The sequence below is a fragment of the Mauremys reevesii genome, linkage group 12 (genome assembly GCF_016161935.1).
Source record: "Mauremys reevesii isolate NIE-2019 linkage group 12, ASM1616193v1, whole genome shotgun sequence".
NCBI classification, from domain to species: domain Eukaryota; kingdom Metazoa; phylum Chordata; order Testudines; family Geoemydidae; genus Mauremys; species Mauremys reevesii.
In genome coordinates this window covers 31315938-31323358 of record NC_052634.1, presented here as the reverse complement: position 1 = coordinate 31323358, position 7421 = coordinate 31315938, and the positions used below count along the sequence as shown (strand labels likewise).

General features: G+C 57.2%; 1 non-coding gene across 1 annotated transcript; it reads right to left on the bottom strand.

The window, feature by feature from the left end:
• Window positions 1-4256: 4256 nt before the first annotated feature.
• On the bottom strand, window positions 4257-4328 carry TRNAQ-CUG. Its single transcript has one exon. It is a non-coding gene; the product is annotated as a tRNA-Gln (tRNA).
• Window positions 4329-7421: the final 3093 nt, after the last annotated feature.

Sequence of the window (7421 nt, the reverse complement as noted above, 5' to 3'; positions counted from 1 at the left end):
GCCCCCTGGATTTCCCACTGAGCTCCCCAGTTACTGCGCTGCCAGTGCCCCTCACTCCCGACCCGCAGCCCCTACTATCCCAGTCCTGACCTCCAGCCTCACAGCTCTGCTGGTGCCCCTCACTCCTGACCCGCAGCCCCCTCGATTCCTCGCTGAGCTCCCCAGTTACTGCGCTGCTGGTGCCCCTCACTCCCGACCCGCAGCCCCTGTCGCGTCAACCAGCTCTGACGGTGCCCCTCACTCCCGACCCGCAGCCCCTGCTATCCGAGTCCTGACCTCCAGACTCTCAGCTCTGCTGGTGCCCCTCACTCCTGACCCGCAGCCCCTGCGCTCCCTCCAGCTCTGACGGTGCCCCTCACTCCCGACCCGCAGCCCCCTCGATTCCTCGCTGAGCTCCCCAGTTACTGCGCTGCTGGTGCCCCTCACTCCCGACCCGCAGCCCCTTAGGCGTCAACCAGCTCTGACGGTGCCCCTCACTCCCGACCCGCAGCCCCTGCTATCCCAGTCCTGACCTCCAGACTCTCAGCTCTGCTGGTGCCCCTCACTCCCGACCCGCATGGGTCACCCCTGGAGCAGGTTAAAGCTGCAGGTTGACAGTGGGGTTGCTGCCCCTGTGAACAGCTGCTGTAGCACCGCCTGGGCAGGACAGGGAGACCCAGTTATACCGCTCCCCCGCCCCAGCCTGTATCGGGGGATGGGAGCGCTCACACCCTGGGGCCCCTGAGTTGGGACGGAGGGAGGCCCCCGTGCACCAGGGATGCTGTAAGGGCGAACAGGGGCACCCACCCACGCACCTGAGATCTTCTAGGGGGGGAGAGTGGCACCCACACACTCAGGATCTTGTAGCGGGGGACAAGGGCATCCACACTCCGGGATCCTCTGCAGAGGGACGGACACCCCCACACCCAGGATTCTGTATGGGGGGTAGAGGTACCCGGACACCTGGGCTCCTGGACAGGGGATGGGGGGCACCGAAACATCCGGGATCTTACATCAGAGGACAGCGGCGCCTGCAGCTCGACATGAGACGGGGGCGGGGGGAGCAGGAGCATTTCCCAGTTCCAGGCTGTCCCCGTCTGGCCCAGGCACAGAGCTCACAAGCAGAGTTTAAAGCTCCAGCTGCCAAACTGCAAAACAAGCTGGGCTCTGTGGCTGGTGCCTGTGATCCCAGCTCCTGGGGAGGCTGAGGCTGGCGGATCGCTTGAGCTCAGGAGTTCTGGCCTGCAGGGGGCTGTGCTGATCAGGTGTCTGCACTAAGTTCAGCATCAATATGGTGATCCCGGGGGAGCTTGGGGTCCCCAGGTTGCCTAAGGAGGGGTGAACCGGCCCAGATCGGAAATGGAGCAGGTCAAAACTCCTGTGCTGATCAGTAGTGGGATCACACCTGTGAATAGTCCCTGCAGCATAGCCTGGGCAAGACAGTGAGACACAGTCTCTTTTTATACAGACACCCCCCACAGAGCCTGGAAGGGGGGATGGGAGCACCCACACGCTGGGGATTCTGACTTGGGGTGAGGGACGCACCCAAGCAACACGGATCTTGAAAAGGGGAACAGAGACACCCACAGATCCTGGATGGGAGCACCCACATGATGGGGATCTTGAACTGGGAGGAGGAAAGCACCATGTACCAGAGATTCTGAAGGGGGAACAGGGACACCCACACACCAGGTGTCTTGCAGCAAGAGCTGCAGTCTTCATTTACACAGAGCAGTGATGGGGATTTAACCAATTCCTGCGCAGAACTTGTTCCACTAGATAATTAGCCTCACGGTTAAAAAATGGTAATTTCCAGTTGGCGTTTTGTGACATTGACTGCAAACCAATTGGGTCGTGTTCAACCTTTGTCTGGTGAATTAAAGAACCCTTTAAAATCAGATATTCCCCCCTCTGGGAATTTTTAAAACTGTGTATTTAAAATCAGTGACTAAATCCCCTCTTAACCTCCAGTCAATTAAATCAATTGAGTTTCTTCAATCTCTCGCTGTAGACAGAAGAGACCAATGCACATTTTCCTTGTTTTTAAAGGCAAAATTCCTGATCTTTCCAAGGGGATCTTCTGCTTCAGCTGTCAGTTTGGGGAAGGATTTGGCTTCCTGGGCTATAATCTGCCCGCTGGGTTATAATCTGCGGTCTGAAGGGTCAAATTTAGATGAGGCCGTTAGTGCTGCCCCCGTGTGGCCGGAGATGGGAGCTCACAAGCAGAGTTGAAAGCTGGAGCTGGAACGGACCTGGCTGGACACGTGGGGCACAAAGGCTCTCACGTGGGATCCTCGCTGTGCAGCAGGAGGCGGAGGGAAGCTGATTGTCAGGGGTCAGGGCCATGGGCGCCAACTTATATGGGCTCGTGGAGCTAAAGCCCCAGGAATATTCAAAATCAGGGGCTCTGCTCCACCAATATTTGGAGCTAGGTTTTGCCCCTTTAAATCCCAGCCGCGGCCGGGAATCAGAGGGCTCTGGGCTGCCCGCTGCTGCAGGGAGCCGAGAGCCTTTTAAATCTCAGCCGCGGCCGGGAGTCAGAGGGCTCTGTGCTGCCTGCAACCGCGGGGAGCCCAGTGCCCTTTAAATCCCAGCCACGGCCGGGAATCAGAGGGCTCTGGGCTGCCTGCAACCGCGGGGAGCCCAGAGCCCTTTAACTCCCAGCCGCGGCAGGGACTCAGAGGGCTCTGTGCTGCCTGCAACCGCGGGGAGCCCAGAGCCCTTTAAATCTCAGCCGGGGCTGGGAATCGGAGGGCTCTGGGCTGCCCGCAGGGGCAGGGAGCCCAGAGCCCATTGAATCCCAGCCGGGGAGGCGGCTGGGATTTAACGGGCTCAGGGCTCCCGCGGCTGCCAGCAGCTCAGAGCCCTTTGAATCCCAGCCCTGGCCGCTGATTGCCCCTCCCAGACCCCTGCCCCAACTGCCCCCAGGACCCCCACCCCTATCTAAGCACCACTGGTCCTTGTCCCCGTTACCCACTCCTGAGACAACTGCCCCTAACTGCCCCTTGGGACCCCAGCCCCTATCTAAGCCTCCCTTCTCCTTGTCCCCAACTGCCCTCCTGAGACCCCACCCAACTTTCCCCCAGGACCTCACCCCCTACCTGTCCCCTGATAAACCCCCTGGACTCCCATGCCTATCCAATTGCTGCCTGTCCCCTGACTGCCCCTCCAAACCTCTGCCCCATCCAACCCCCCCTGCTCCTTGTCCCTTGACTGGCCCCTGGAACCCCCTACCCCTTCTCCACTCTTGTAATCTTGTGGTACTGACGTGTTGTAGCTTCATTTTATATCGGCTTACAGGGCGGGAGTGGGGGGGGCACCACCATTTTGGGCCCCACCAAAAATTATACAAACCTGCCGCCTATGGTCAGGGCTGCACCCTGCCATGCTGAGCCGGTGTCTGTGCTAAGCTCGGCATCAATCAGGTGACTCTGGGAAGTTCGGGGTCCCCAGGCTCCCACAGGAGGGTGAAGCAGGTCACCCCTGGAGCAGGTTAAAGCTGCAGGGTGACAGTGGGGTTGCTGCCCCTGTGAACAGCTGCTGTAGCACCGCCTGGGCAGGACAGGGAGAGCCAGTTATACCCCCCCTCCCCCAGCCTGTATCGGGGAATGGGAGCGCTCACACCCTGGGGACCCACCCACCAGAGATCTACGGGGGGGAGAGTGGCACCCACACACCCAGGATCTTCTAGAGAGGGACAAGGGCACAGCCAGGATTCTGTATGGGGGGCAGAGGTACCCGGACACCTGGGCGGGGGAAGGGGGCACCAAAACATCCGGGATCTTACCTGGGAGGCCAGCGGCGCCTGCAGCTCGACATGAGACGGGGGCGGGGGAAGCAGGAGCATTTCCCAGTTCCAGGCTGTCCCCGTCTGGCCAAGGCACAGAGCTCACAAGCAGAGTTTAAAGCTCCAGCTGCCAGGCAGCAAAACAAGCCGGGCTCCGTGGCTGGTGCCTTTGATCCCAGCGCCTGGGGAGGCTGAGGCTGGCGGATCGCTTGCGCTCAGGAGTTCTGGGCTGCAGGGGGCTGTGCTGATCAGGTGTCTGCACTAAGTTCAGCATCAATATGGTGATCCTGGGGGAGCTGGGGGTCTCCAGGTTGCCTAAGGAGGGGTGAACCGGCCCAGGTCGGAAACAGAGCAGGACCAGAGACCCATCTCCAGTGGGCACCAGTGACCCAGAAGGAGGAGAAAAGAAAACCACTCTAGTTCAGCCAGGGAGAGGGTAGCCAAGCACCTTGAGCTTCAAGGCTTTGCAGCAAACCACCATATCTGCCAGAGGTCCCACTGAGATTTGAACTCAGATTCCAGGATTCAGAGTCCTGAGTGCTGCCCATTACACTATGGGACCTGCTACTGTTTTGCTTTCTAGACCCCTGTGACTCTCAGCTGGCTGGTTTGCACTCTGCACTTATTGCTTCCCACCAGCGGCTTCCTCTCGCAGGACTCTCTCTCCTCCTCCAGTGACCGTGGGCCTGCACTACCGGATCCGTGGGTCCTGCCCTGAGTCCCTGCATCCCCCTGCTTTGTCTCCATTCCCTGCAGGCTGCAAAAATGTCAGGGGAGGCTGCTCCTCCCTTCACTCGATGCTCCCGCTCATATCAGCCAGCTGCAGCCTCATCTCCTGGAACTCGGGCAGCTGTCGCTTGATCCGGTCGTACAGTCACACGCTGACTGGCTCCCCTGCCTGGATGGTTTTGTGGAAATCCCACAGGCGACACTGCAGGACTTGGCGCTGTTGGTTTCTTTAATGTTGAGATGTTTCCCCAGCCGCAGGAACAAAGCCACCAACTCCTCCCTCACCGACTCCCACCAATCCCCCTGGTTGCCATAGAACCCTCTGATGCTTTCCCATTCTGCCCACACCGCCAGGCCTCGCCCCCTGCTCCTTTATCTTGCAAGCTCTGGATGTTCAGCTTCAATATCCTCTGCCCTGGGTCAGGGACAGGGGCGGGTCCAGGCACCAGTGCAGCAAGCTGCGGGGGGTGGCCTGCCGATCGCTGTGAGGGTGGCAGTCAGGCTGCCTGCAGGAGGTCCCCTGGTAATGCGGATTAGGCGGCATGCCTGCGGGAGCTCTGCCAGTCCCGCAGCTTCAGCGGCAATTCAGTGGTGGTTACGCCGAAGGCACGGGACCGGCAGACCTCCCGCAGGCATGCCGCCAAATCTGTGTTACCAGAGGCCCTCCGGCAGGTGTTGGGATAGATCTGTATTACATTATATACTAATGTTAGATGTGTAGAAAGTGTGACTAGAAAGGAGCAGTGTGACGGTGCTGCCCGTGGGAGCCAGCTGAGGTCACTCAATCAGGGTGAACTGCAAACAAAAGGGGGCAGACACACCCCAAACGCTGGTGGTTATTCCAATATTTAGATTTACCAACCTGCACAAAACAGCTTCTGTAGCACCTCACTGGTTACTCAGAAGTCCAAACAACGCAGTTCCCTTAAAGTGCCCAGCCTCAGGCCTCCGTCCAGACACACACGTCAAATATGATGATGATTCCTGAAAATCTGATCTCATCATATCAAAGAAAAGGTTCTTCCAATCCCAAAGGATCAGCCACATACCCAGGTTCAATTATAACTTAGATCTTACCCAAAATACACGCCATAGCCAATTGTTATTAACTCAGCTAGAATTTATTAAAAAAGAAAAGAGAGAGTTGGTTAAAAGATCAATATACAGACAGACTTGAATTCAATTCTTGAGGTTCAGATGCATAGCAGAGGTGAGCTTGTAGTTGCCAAAAGTCCTTTTAGAAATGGTCGAGAGGTTATAGTCCAATGTCCATATTCAGGGTGGCTCCAGTCAGTGACTCGGGATCTCAATCCTTATGGCTTAAGGTTTCACCCTCTTGAAACCCAAAGCAGATCTGAGATGAAGCAGGATCATGTCCCAGGGTTCTTATACATTTCCAGCAGCCTTTCGGCCTGATAAAACAATGGGCTTAACTCCTTCTCCCAAACATCCTGGCAATTAGCACAGGGTAATTTATCCATTAAACAGTTCAGATCCAGCTTAGCACAACCTTCAAAGAGACACAGAGACAATAATACTATTTCACTCAAGTATCATCATAAATGTTAATATTCCTTTTCTGATCTTTGAATTAAAACTACAGCAATAGACAAGACTTGTTTGCTGACATCACAAGCCCTGAGCAAACATCTCCCCTTCTACCTCTAACAATGCAGACTTGCATTTCAAAGCTCTGTTCATTTACAGATCTTCCTAACCAGTCCTTAAGGTTCACCCATGGGTCAGGTCAGTGGGTGAGGTGAGTTAATTAACTCTTTCTGGCCCTGTCACCTTTCAATGAAATATTATATTACACTCATAACATCACAGGTCAGGAATAGGATAGCAGGGGCTGCGGGTCGGGAGTGAGGGGCACCGTCAGAGCTGGAGGGAGCGCAGGGGGCTGCAGGTCGGGAGTGAGGGGCACCAGCAGAACTGTGAGTCTGGAGGTCAGGGCTGGGATAGCAGGGGCTGTGGGTCGGGAGTGAGGGGCACCGTCAGAGCTGGAGGGAGCGCACCAACACCTTCAGCTGGCACCTTTGCAGGGGAGGGCCCAGGCCATCTGTTGCCTGGAGACAGGGTGTCGGACATTCTCTGTGCAGACGGCATCACACAGTCCCTCTCGGGCTCTACAACAATCACACCCCCTTATCCCACCATCTAGAGCCTTGAGAAATGCATAGGGGAAACTGAGGCACACAGACAGTATTCAGAGAAAACATTAAGCACATTCCCACTTCGTAACACCTGTATACGACCAGTTACATACTTTGAAGGGTGTAAAATAATCAAATATTGTGCTAAATACAATGATACGCCAAACTGACCACCAAATTTAAGTTGCATGTTTTTCCCCTCAGGTGAGGGTTCTGGGGTGGGGCTGGGGATGAGGGGTTCACAGTGCAGGAGCGTGCTCGGTGCTGGGGGTGCAGGCTTTGGGGTGGGGCAGGGCTGAGGATGAGGAACTTGGGGTGCAGACAGGCTGCCCCAGGGCTAGGGCCAGAGAGGACTCCCCCCCACCACCACTGGCAGCAGCAAGCTCCAGGGGAGGGACCCCTCCTGCCCCCCACGGCACACACACTCTGCACATGCTCCTAGAGCCCCTCTCAGGTCCAGAAAGCTCACTCCCCTCCCCTATGATGGGTACTGGGTGGGGGTGGGGGTTGCCATCACAGGTGGCCTTCCATGCTGCCCCTCACCATAACTTCACTGTGGATGGGGGATGGGGCTTCCCCTTGCCCAGCATGGGGCAGAAGTGGGGTAGGCAGGGTGGTGGCTATGGCGGGGGGGGGGAGCAGGGTGTCATAAAATTCACCCAAGCCCCAGCTGCTCAGGTCTAGGAAGCCTCCCTCTCCCATCCCCCCTGTGGCGGGTGGGTTGGTGGGTGCTGGGGGAGGGGGCATTGCCTTCCCATGTGGCTTCCTGC